The 12,930-nt window shown below is 39.6% G+C and overlaps 1 long non-coding RNA gene across 1 annotated transcript; it reads right to left on the bottom strand.

Moving 5' to 3' along the window:
- Positions 1–334: 334 nt before the first annotated feature.
- LOC113541955 (uncharacterized) lies at positions 335–12,075 on the bottom strand. Its single transcript, XR_003404237.3, has 3 exons — positions 11,957–12,075; positions 5,308–5,402; positions 335–4,728 (listed from the first exon to the last, which is right to left on the bottom strand). It is a non-coding gene; the product is annotated as an uncharacterized LOC113541955 (long non-coding RNA).
- Positions 12,076–12,930: the final 855 nt, after the last annotated feature.

Below are 12,930 nucleotides of genomic sequence, written 5' to 3'. Positions count from 1 at the left end.
CAACATTAATCAATTAACAACAATACATTGGCCATCAAACACAGAAAACATTTTAATTCACACTGCAATACTAATGCATTGTTATTATTTGAGAATTGTGTGTTACATGTCTGTCTTTGTGCTTATAATGCACAAAGTTGTAGCAAAAATGTATCAGAGTTGCACTGAGTGGGATTCGAACCATGGTCCAGACAAACATTTAAAAAAGTGAAAAAAAAGGATTGATATAATTTCTAAATCTTTTAAACTAGCAGTTATCAAACCCCTGATTAAAAAAACTGACCTCAACCCCTGTCAACTGTCCAACTATAGGCCAATATCAAATCTCCGAGATCCTAGAAAATGTTGTTTTCACAGCAGTTATGCTCATACCTACATAGGAATAACATTCCTGAAATGTATCAGTCAGGATTTAGGCCTCATCATAGCACAGAGACAGCTCTGGTTAAAGTGGTAAATGACCTACTACTGGCCTCTGATCAGCGTTGTGTCTCCTTGCTTGTGTTGCTTGACCTTAGTGCAGCTTTTGATACCACTGATCATGCTGTTCTCCTCGATAGACTAGAAAATGTTGTAGGCATTAAGGGAACGGCCCTCTCCTGGCTCAGGTCTTATTTGACTGATCGTTATCAGTTTGTAGATGGTGACTTCTCTACACATACTAAGAAAAAGGTTGGTGTTCCGCAAGGCTCCGTTTTAGGCCCACTGCTCTTTTCTTTATATATGCTACCTCTGGGCAAAATAATTCATTAACATGGTATTAGCTTCCACTGTTATGCTGATGACACACAGTTGTACGTTTCAGCAAGGCCAGATGACAGACACCAGCTTAATAAAGTTGAGGAATGTGTAAAGGACATTTGAAACTGGACACTTATTAACTTTCTCTTACTTAATTCTGACAAGACAGAAGTGCTTGTACTAGGACCACATGCAGCTAGAAGTAGGCTTTCTGATTACATAGTAACCCTGGACGGCCTTTCTGTTTCATCATGCGCAGCAGTAAAAGACCTTGGTGTGATTATTGACTCCAGTCTTTCATTTGAAGCTCATGTACATAATATTACTAGGATAGCTTTCTTTCATCTCAGAAATATTGCTAAGATAAGAAATATAATACACAAGGCAGAAAAATTAGTTCATGCCTTTGTTACCTCTAGGTTGGATTACTGTAATGCCTTGCTGTCTGGATGTTCCAGTAGATGCACAAACAAGCTCCAGTTAGTCCAGAATGGAGCAGCAAGAGTCCTTACTGGAACCAGATGATATGACCACATCACCCCTATCATATCCACAATGCAGTGGCTCCCAATCAAATTTTGTACTGATTATAAAATACTACTATTGACCTATAAAGCACTGAATGGTCTCGCGCCGCAGTACCCGAGCAAACTTTTGCTCTTTTATGATCAGCTACACCTACTTCGATCAAAAGGTGCAGGCTATATGTTGGTACCTCGAATAGCAAAGGCTACAGCAGGGGGTAGAGCTTCCTTACAAAGTCTCATAGTTATGAAACAGCCTTCCGATTAGTGTTCGGGACCCAGACACAGTCTTTGTGTTTAAGTCAAGGCTGAAAACATATCTGTTTAGTCAAGCCTTTTGTGAATAGTTTTTTTCTTAGGTAAAGGAGCAGGTCTGGAGGGTTCACAGGCATAGAGTGTTGTGGTGAACTGGGGTGTTTGGATGCCGTTGCCCCCCCACTCTCACATGTTCACTCAGGTTTGTCGACGGTGGAGTGGCTGGCCGCTTTATGTCCCAGGGTGCCCTCATGCCTGTGTTACCTTCTGGCTCTCCCTTTTAGTTATGCTGTCACAGCTAGTCTTCCCGTAATCCCTGCTTGCACTCTGCACACAAAGTACATTGTCCTTAACCATTATGGGACAAAAGCTTACCTAACAATCTCTCCCTCTCCCTCCCTCTCTCTGTCTCTCTCTCTGTCAAGCTACACATGCTACTCCTGAGATACCAGTGATACTAATCCCTCCTGCTCTCCGGACTGGCCTGATCCATTCTGATGCCTTACTTCTGGATGGAGCTCTCATGAGTTGGAGATCTCTCGCTGCTGCTGGCGGTGGCCCCACGTGGACAGCCTGAAGATCATTAGGATTGCTGGTGTTGGCGCCACTTGGGGGCCGTGGAGATGGCTTGGGGATCTTATATGGGGAGTTGTACTGTGATGGCTTGGGTCTGTGATTGCTGTGGTGGCTTTGGGGCTGTAGTTGCCACGAGCAGTTTTGTACTCACGTCTACATCAGTGGAGAGTGGATAAGTTCAACAAACCGGACTTCATGTGAAAACTGTGATGAGTTTACTGGTTGCACAATCGCACTATTTGTCCATGTAGTACACAGTTATAGAAGGAATTTATTTATAATTGCACTCAGTAAGCACCCAGATGAGGATGAGTTCCCTTCTGAGTCTGGTTCCTCTCAAGGTTTCTTCCTCACATCATCTCAGAGAGTTTTTCCTTTACACCCTCACCTCTGGCTTGCTTATTAGGGATAAATTCACATATTTACCATTTTTTTTGGTTTAAATTAATTTGAAATGTGTTTATTTCTGTAAAGCTGTTTTGGGACAATGCTACTCAATTTTACAAGAGTGAATGCTGAACGCTGCGGCTGAACAGAAGAGAGCAATGGAAAAATCAATCTGGCAACAATGAGGCAGGGCAGAGCTGACAGTGACATGGCTGGGGTGGTGGATAGAGCAGTTCCAGGATACTGGTTCTGCTTTGGGATTACATTTACAAAACACCAGTGAGGAAGGGTGCCCATTTAAAAACCCGAAGAAACCACAATGGTCTGATGTGTTTGTGTGGTGTTAGGTGTAACATAAGAAATCGATATGGATGTGTGAAGAAAACATGAAACACAGGAGAAATAACTTGTTTGTGTTCATTTACGCTGGCTGCTCAGTGTGAGAGTTTCTTCATAGAGGAGAAGTTATTATTAAAGACACCAGTCTGAGAAAATATCAGAGTGAATAAGATTAGACGTTTTTTTTTGGCGTGTTTTCAAACATTTTTGTCGCAAACTATTTTAAGGTTTTTGAGCACAAGCACATGTCTTGGGGCATGAGCTTGTCTAAAGAAGACGAAAAGTTCTGGATGTGATGAGGGAAAATTTTATTGTTTACACTTTATTGTTTAGCATTTTGTTCTTTACACTTCAGATGTATTTTGAACAGTATTACTCTGAATTAAACTATATTAATCTGAATTTGATTAAACTCGCAGAACAAATATCACAACGTTGCATCAAACCATTTCCGTCTACGTAACCAACACACCATTCCACTAAGCAAGCGGCGTTCACCAGATGCATAGCAACGAAGATACGCACAACACGCCGCCACTTTGAGGGATGACTGCACAGTAGCACATCTCCATGTGCCACGTTTACCCATGACCCTCCTCTGTGCGCCAACTGGCAACTGTTAAGCGAGTTAAGTGGCTGTGATGACCCTATCGTATTTTAGATAAAGCCTAACATACTTTTTTATTAATTCATAGTTATGTTTAATGTTGTGGAACATCAGCAAAACAAGATAGTTGCTGTTATTTGTCTCAACACTTTACCAAGAAATTGAAAAGCGGACTGAAAAGAACTCACGGTGAAGACCCATTGTGGAAAACTTAAAGCTACAGCTTTACCTCTGACTGTTACAAAGCCAGGACAATGTGGAGTGTTTCCAAAAAATGCTAAATAAATGTCTCCTCACCGAAACCTTTTTAAAATCTGTTTATGTACAGAATCTTCCATACAAGTCCTTGTGGAAGATGTCATTAGAACAAGCACATATTAGAACAAGCACACTAATGTAAACTTTGCAGCCAGTAGTACTATCAGAGCTGCTTTTACAGAAGCACCTTCTGACCAATGAGAATTAAGCATTCAAAAGCACTGTGGTATAGTAATGCCATAACTATTTCAGATTTTCGTATCACGGATACCATCATTAACACATCATAACAAATATTTATTCCTGGGTTTGCCTGATCATGGAAGCCTCTCCCATTTGTTTATTGCCACTTCTCAACCACTAACCACTTCTGGAATTTTACAGCCATCTTGAGGCAGTGCTAGCTCCATTCTGATTTATCATGAAGAATGTAAACACAAGGACACATCTCAGGGAGATGACAGTCAGACAAGGGCTGAGACAGTGACCATCCATTTTCACACTGTGCACTTGTGTGTGCAGTGCTGTAATTAGTCTGATAATGTTACACTCCTTTTACAGAGCTAAAATGAGACAAACATCAATGTGCAGAGCTACAATAATCTCTGCGTGAGTCGGACTTTGATTGAGTTCCAGGAACACAGTGCAAGATCAATCCGTAGGCAAAAGGGGCATCCATTCATATTTCATTTTACAGTAAGTATAGAAGTCACTACCCATGAGAGCAGCAAGACTTTCGAAAGACAGCTTTGCTAACTTGTCATGAAATATTAACACTTCTGGAGAAAAAAAAAACATTCCTTGATGATTGTTTAAGGGGTCTTTAAAGAACCTTTTCTATAAAGAAAACCCTCTGTCAGGGTTCTGCATAGAAACTTTTTGAGTTTCCTGAAAAGGACAAAGAGAAGAAATGCTAGATGTTAGGGTTCTAGAGTGATTCTTTTACATTGTAGATATTGAGTGTAGATTTTGTCCAAAGGCAATGCTTCATATGGATTTTTGATGATGTAGAAAAGATGACTTGTCTATTAGATGTCAGTCCTAGGGGAAAGCAGAAATAGGACAGACAAAATATAAATATCTTTGTATGGACAAATTTAAAGGTAGGGTTAGTGATTTAATCTATTCAGATTAAATACTCCTATTTCTAGGGTGCTCCAGGTTCTGCATTTGTGAAAATGACAAATAATGTGCCAACATTCAAACAAATAGAAGCAAATATCAGAGAGAAGCTAGCTCTATTTACTCCCTTCCCCTTATACCAAGTGTTCTAGGCAGTGCATCTGTTTGTCAAAAACATGGTCTGTTTGTTTATTTTGAGTTAAACATTCCTGAGTATGCATTCAAGTCAAACCGGGCTGGCCAAAAAACTGGACATCCCTGGATGTCTTCAGACAGTCTGTGGTGACTGAGAGAATGCATACTGCAATTTCAGTGTAAAAATCAAAGCTACTATTTGACAAATTACCCCATTTGCGATTTTTTTATTGTTGCACATTTATTCTTTCATAATGGTGCCATTGTTGTGCTCTCTCTCTCATTGTGTACTATTGAATCATTTTTCACCATAACTGAAAAAGATGCACAACCAGCAGAATAATGCCCCTGGTGAGTTCTTACATAAGCCTCTGCTAAGCGTCTCATTCCTCTCGATTGTCATGTAACTGCTGTGTAATTGGGCAAAAACCTTTAGTCCTGGCCAGCCATTATTGAGTCTACAGAGAGAAAGGGAAAAAACAAAAGCAAAGGAGGGAGAAAGATGTGAGAGATGGACCAGACATGACTTATACACCAGACACAAGAACTAGCTCTTTCATCTTTTCTTCTGCCCATTCCCCAGACAGAGTTTAGTGGGATGAAAGAGGTGTGAGGCGGTGTGTTGATGGAGTGTAAATCACACGCAGACGATGGTCCACGCTGCAGAGGAGGAGAAAGTGGGACAATCTGGAGTTCATCTGTTACATCGCATCATATTAGCCCTCCGCTTTCACTGACATCTCGCATCCATTCATATTTTACAGCCACCCTCGTCAGCCAGCTAGTATGTGAGTGTTTACTGCTGCAATGTAGTGGATCTTTTCTGTTTCGCACCAGCTGCTAAAACACCCATGTCAATAATTATTCATTAAAAGGACACAGCACCTACTTTATAAAGAGCAAAATCTTAAATGTGTGAGCAGACAATGTTTATGTCCAGGATTGTATAAAGGATTTTGGTAAACTTTGTTCAAAAAGGATTTAACCCCTTAAACTTCATTCACCATCACTGACTGATATTTTATTTTATTTTAAACAGCAAGTTTCTGGGGACGGCACACATGCATGGGCCATTTCCTTATAAACCACAACCTCACTATTTACCTCTGTGCCTTCTCCATATAGAGAAATGAAGGCCATTCATTATTGAGGTGCCACTGTGTGCACAGTAATGCGTGAGTCTGACATGATTAGTGATCCAGTGGTGCATCATGCTGATTGGTTGGCAAGTTATTGTCTGAACAACAAGAAAACAGCTTGTGTTCTGTCCAATACATGTCATCAAATGTAAACATTGCTCACAATTGTAAAATTTCTTAACTGTTTAATTATCACCTGGTACAGTCTGTGAAAAATCATATAATTTCATGTGATCAGAAATTGTTACCATGATTATGTGAATATTATGCGATCAAGTACAAAAACATGATCCTAACTCATCCAAGATAAAATTCCTAATTCAGAAATAAAAAACAAATGCATTTCCACGTTATGCTCCAAAATTGTACGTTGAACTCTGGTAAACATGTGAGACCATGTCAACAATGTTATCAGATGTGAAAAATAATTATTAGTGTTATAAAATCACATCTGAAAAATGAATCACATGAAAAAAATCAAATATGAAAATAAAACATGTGATGTGGGCGTGGCAGTGGGGGCGTGGTCGAGCGTCGACTGCAGATGGACAGAAGGTGGGTCAAACCGGCCGGTCACGATTCTCAACTGTGTGTTATTAGCCTGAGTTTACTTATGTGTCTTTTTTGTGCCGGTTTGACCCGCCTTCTCTCCATCCACACCCCCACTACCACAGTGTGATGTGTAAATTTCACAGTGTGAAGAATTTGTGACTTTACTGTCAGAGAATACAAACAAAATTTTTTGAAACAGGCATAAAAACTCTTCCCATAATGCCATGTGTATATGTGCACAGGATTGCACGTAAGAGATGAAGGTCAGATGACAGTAAGTAAAATCATCCAAGTGATTTACTAATCATTTTGGATAGTCAGTTTAACACTGTTAGTCTTCAAAACAATCTCTGTAATATACATAAGTTTAACATGTATACACAGTTTGTCATCTACTTTATAATTAGTAGGATACTTTATAATTATTAGGAAAGGAGGCTTATACAGCAATGTCTGGTTTTATTTCCCTCACAGTGAAATCGTTCCATCCTTATTTCCACCTCATCTTATGGACAGACTGCAGAAAGTTACTCCCATCTTACTCCTGCTTTCATTATTACTTCAACATCAGAGATCCCACGGGACACTGCAACAACGCCTCACAGCAACAGCCGCAGATTGCTATTGATTGTGGATTGACTGGTCTGGCTCCTCGTTAAGCGGGGATCTAAAAATGAAGCTGTAAATCTGCTGAATCATATTTCACCAGCAAGCTCACATTGATGTTGCCAGGCTGGAGGCTCTTTAATTGGCGAGATCATTGGGCTGTGGTCCCTCTTTCTAAATAAGAGTGCAACACTGCCTGAGACATTTCTAAGAGCTCATCAGATCAATGCATCAGAGGCCGCAGTTTGGTACCAACACAATAAATATGCATCAAAAAACCCTAGCAAAGTTAGAGGCAGTTGGATCAGTTTAACCAAATACTTGAGCTTACATCTAAGATCATTTCTCTTCTCACCTGGGGGAGGGACTCAGAAACACTGGATTATTGTTTACATGGAAGCATTTCTTTCCAAACCATGACTTCATAATAAAAAAAAGTAGTTAACAGTTGGCAGTATAGGCAGGAAGGTCAGTGCAATAAAACACAACTATGTGACTAGCAATAGCACAGGAAGCTGGGGAAAACACAGGAAAGTGGAGAAAGCCATGAAAAACAAACAAGATATAACAAAAGTCTTAATTAAATGGAATGAGACACGAAAATGAAATTGAATATGGGGTCAGAAAAAATGGACAAAATTCGACTCAAGTGTAAAGTAAACCATTTCTAAAGTTCTGAATGCTCCCAGGAGCACAGTGAAATGGAACCACCAGGAGTCCTCCTAGTGCTGGCCATCTGGCCATACTGAATAACCAGGCTAGAAGGGCCTTGGTAAGGGAGGTGACCAAGAAACCAATGGCCACTCTAACAGAGTTTCAGAAGCTCTCCACAATCCGTCAAAGACCCTGTCAGAAAGACAACCATCGAGAAATACTTCATCAATTAGGCCTCATTGGCAAAGTGGCTAGACAGAAGCCATTCTTGAGTAAAAGGCATATGTCAGGCACTTAAAGGACATAGAGCATGAGGTAAAAGATCCTCTGTACTGAAGAGAAAAAACAACTTTTAGACTGAACTCTGAACACAATGTCTGGTGGAAAAAACAGGTACTGCTGATCATATGGCTAATACCATCCCTATGGTGAAGCATCATACTATGGGGGTGCTTCTCAGCTGCAGGGACATGACAACTGGTCAGAATTGAGGGAAGGATGAATGAAGAAAACCTATTCTGGTGCAAACATCCACAGACTGGGACGCAGGTTTGCCTTTCGGCATGACAACGACCCAAAGCATACAGCCAAGACAAAACCCACCAAAAGGCTATCATGATAGCCCACCAAAAGGCTATCATAGCCTTAGGAAAATGTGTTTAAAGCATCTACACACACACTATGAGCTAAGTCACCATATCGAAGCCTTTAATCCTCTATCATTGTTAGCTTTGAGATTGGGCTGGTCATCAGCCATTTTCTGAAGGCAAAGCTTTAGAGATTCTTGCACTCATTTGATTCTTGACGTGTGAGAGTGCCTCTTCAGTTTGAGAGCAGCACCGTGGTGATTACAGCAGATGTTAGCACTTGAGTGGAGTCTGGTTTTTGCTAATTAGAGTTATACTGCTGTCTACCTTTTTTGTGTCTCTTTTTATGTTTCTCTATCTGTATCATGCTACGTATAGCTATCTATATTATCAATATATCTATAAACTGTATAGGGATGGACTTACCTTACTCTCTCTTTTGGTGAGAAGAGTATTCCATTTACATAATACACACTTAGAAACAGCAGTAACTTTTAAATTCATAGTAGTAAATGAATTATCAATTCTTGTTTCTTAAAGATGTTCACAAATTTAACCCCTTTGTTTATGGATCTTACTTTGCGTAAAAGAAGACAACATGGAATGCCCATTCATCAAAGTTTGCTTCAGGTAATATGTTTTTCTGTCCATTAGCATGCATGATATCTTTGCAACTCACTGTATGGCTCCACACTTCGAAAATCTACCAGAAACAATAGACCATCTGGGTACCTCTGGGTCAGCTCTCCCCTATCACACAACAGCTACCAACCAGGGAGGGTGAAGGCACTCCAAGACATGTGAAGCGTTCAACCGCACCTTTTCGAAATACTGCTCATACTGTGACATGGGGTGGTGTAATACATTCGGAGGAAAGCGCTATATACCCTCTTCGGCATGCATGAGCACACAGACACCCATGATTGGCTAATGATGCTGTGACTGATAGGGGGGAGAGAGAGAGAGAAAGTGTGCCATCTTTCCCACCCGGGGAGCAAAATCCTTTGGACTCCCAGACACGAATGGCTGTGGCATCATCAGGAAGATATGGTGAATGCTTTTCCATCGCGCCACTCAGGAGCCCCACACGCTGAGATTTCAATGAAAAAAAAAATTCTGACACCCGCTGCCTTTGGTCACGATCAGCTGCCAGAGGGCATGTCGCATTATATGTTCTAAGCCTGCCGATCTCAACTGGTGACCAAAAAAATATTTTACAAACAGCAAACTCAGGCAGAGGGTAAAGCCAAGTTTAGTTAAATATATACATGTGGATATGCGTGGATGCTCCATATCATAACATTGGCTAGCAGTGTGTAACAGTCTTACTTTGGGAGTGTAGCTTGTCTTAACTCCAGATCATAAATAAAGAATCGCGTCATAACGGACAAGCTGCAGTAGCGCTGAGTGGCAGATGGTCCTGTGACAGGATCTCCACACTCCTCCTTTCACTCTCTCTGCCTGAAAGCTCCAATGTGCAGCATTCTCTCGTATGACGCTCAGACAAAAAGTAGCATGTATTCAGACACACACCCATAACTTCCAAAATAACCACTGAACTTAAAAGACACTGACCAATAGCTAGCTGGTGTGTTCCTAAGAGTAGGGATAGAGCTTGAATTATACCATGACCCTGCTGAATTCTTGATTCTGATTGGTCAGCTTGTCCTTCAGTGTCTACATAATCTAAGGCTAAAAATATTTTTTTAAAAAAAAGTGTTATTTAACAAAGAAAATGTAGAATTATTGATATTGTAAAGTTTTATGTAAGGAAATGTTAAAGAGGCTCCAGTGTCAGCACCGTGTAATAGTTTCCCTGCCACAAGAGAGTCTTAAGATACTTATGGTTTCTCGGTTATATGATAAGTTGGTTGCTTTATTAAATTTTTTTTAATTGTTTTTTTTTTTCAGGGTTTCTTCTTAACTTAAAAAGAGAACCAAAGAGGCTGGTCAGAGAACGGCTGTTTATAGCTATTGTAACACTAGTCACGTTTACATGGACACTTTCAATCGGAATGAAATCAATCAGATTGATTAATCCGATCGCAGTGTTTACAAGAACGCTGAATAAAGTAATCGGGTTGATATGCGCGTTTACATGACAGAATCTTCTGACATGCGCACAGTGCACGACTACACGTTTCCCGCCGTTCCAACATGCAGATACTAGCAACCACTCTCTTGCCATTGCTTGTTTTTTTTGTTTTAAAAAGCAGACTTAACATTCGCCTATTTCAGCTGCTAATTAGAAGACGCGAGCGCGTGATGTTTTGTGCGGTACTGCGTCTATTTATCAAGCAATTAAAATGCCCCTTCCCGAGCCCAGAACAAGGCGTCTGTTGATGAGTGTCCGAAGCAAGGACTGGTGGAACAACGTCGTCTTGCACCACTTCACAGACGAGGAGTGGAAGGAGAATTTTAGGATGACATGACAGTCATTAATGACACTATGCTCAATGGTGGAGGGGTACATGGTACCTGGTGAGGCTACGGTCAGAGCCCCAATACCGCTGACAGCCGTGCGTTATACATCATTACGTGATTTGTACATCATTGCACATGCGCAGAACTATCTGGTTTCATTTTCAATCCGATGAAGTGTTTACATGTCCTCTCCATCGGATTAGAAAAGGTTTAAACCACCCCTTACGATCCGAATGAAATTTTAATCGGTTTTGGCCAATTCATTCTGATTGACGTGTTTACATGTGACTTTTTAAATCTGATTGTGCTTCTAGTCCAATTACGATCAGATTATTAGTGTCCATGTAAACGCAGCTAATGATAACAGGAATAACTTTTCTCACAGACCTTATACACCATTACATGTAACTATAAACTTTTAAATAGCATGACATGTCGTTCATTAATAAATTATACATTCTAATAGCTGGCAAATCTCTGTGGTATAAGAGAAATAAAAATGGTGATATAGGAAAACAGTATGGTGTGGTAACAGTAACATCACACCACCTCGTTGTGGATTATTTTCCTGTGACTGTTTTTAATTCCTTAAAAGCAGTATGTAATCTTAAAGAAAACAAGGTTAACCTTTGTGCTTACCTAACACAAAAACATGGATCTGTTCACACAGTGTTTTCATTCTTCCAAAATAACCACTAAACACTATATTCGCGTTTTTTTTTCTGACCCAAACGATTTATGGCGCCAAGTTATCAAATTAGCCATATATTAAATTTGTTCTATGTTATACACAGCAGGAAAAGAATAGCTTACAGGAAACAAGGAAATTATTATTTTCAGAACTGACTAACAATACATTTACAAAAAATTTACTATAAACTTTGAAAAATAGCTATAAACTTAAAATACAGTAAGCAACAGCTGGCTTGTTTTCCTCACAGTTAGCACAGTTAGCATATACAACGTTTTAGGTGTGTTACTATGAATGAGGATATGTTGAGTTGAAATATTGGATGTAATTTTTAAGAAAATAACTTAAAATGTGCTTACCTAATACAAAACTTAATGTGTATTCATACACAACGATTTAACTCCCCCAAATTAACCACTAAATACTACATTCACGATGGCAACTGACAGGATTTTTTCCCTCTTTTCCTGAAGTAAACTGAAGGGTGAGTGTGTTGCAGTTCACCTGAAGGGGGCGCTGCTGTTCAGTTCTCGGCTTCATCTCTTTTAATTCTGGTGATATGTTTGAATGTAAATTAGAAGTACTGCATATAATATATATAGACACACAAGTCCATAAATATTTGGACGTTAAAAAAAGTTATTATTGTTAGTTCAACTGTCTACTTCAGTATACTGAAGTTGAAATTAAATAATGAATATGAGCTCAAAGTGCAGACTTCCAGCTTTAACTGAAGGTTATTTATTACACATTTCGTTCATCAACTGTGCACGGCTGGTGAAGGTGAAACCAGTTTCGAAATGGTTTATCATCTGTTAGCTGTCGCCAAGACATGATCTTCATTGCTTGAGGTTCCAGATTTCCGAAAGTTCAGATGAGCGCCTTCTCCTTATGTTTCCTCACGTCATTGCTCCCATAACAATAACAAGAGATGCAAACAGAGATGTCATTAATGTTGTGTCCATCACTGTTAAAGTGTGAAAGAAGAAATCCTTCATTTTGATGGTGTATATCCGTAATTTATATGAAGGTCCTCAACAAAATGATCAGCCAGTCTCCTCTCGGTTTCTCCAATGTACAGTTGATTGCATCTCAGTCATTTTCATAAATATCTCTGTCCTACATTCATACATCCTTTAATCTTTTTTTCAAAGCCAAACAAATTTAGTTTTTAAGCTGACAAATGACTACAGCCACAATCCCAATCCCCTGGATTCACAAAAAAACAAGGTAAATATCACATTTTCATATTTAATATTTTCAGTACGTCATTACTATGGAGCTTATGACTAATTTGTGTTGAAATAGACCATAAAAACAAAATGATATCCAT

The sequence above is a fragment of the Pangasianodon hypophthalmus genome, chromosome 3, assembly GCF_027358585.1.
Source record: "Pangasianodon hypophthalmus isolate fPanHyp1 chromosome 3, fPanHyp1.pri, whole genome shotgun sequence".
Classification (NCBI taxonomy): domain Eukaryota; kingdom Metazoa; phylum Chordata; class Actinopteri; order Siluriformes; family Pangasiidae; genus Pangasianodon; species Pangasianodon hypophthalmus.
This window is presented reverse-complemented; position numbering and strand designations above follow the sequence as displayed.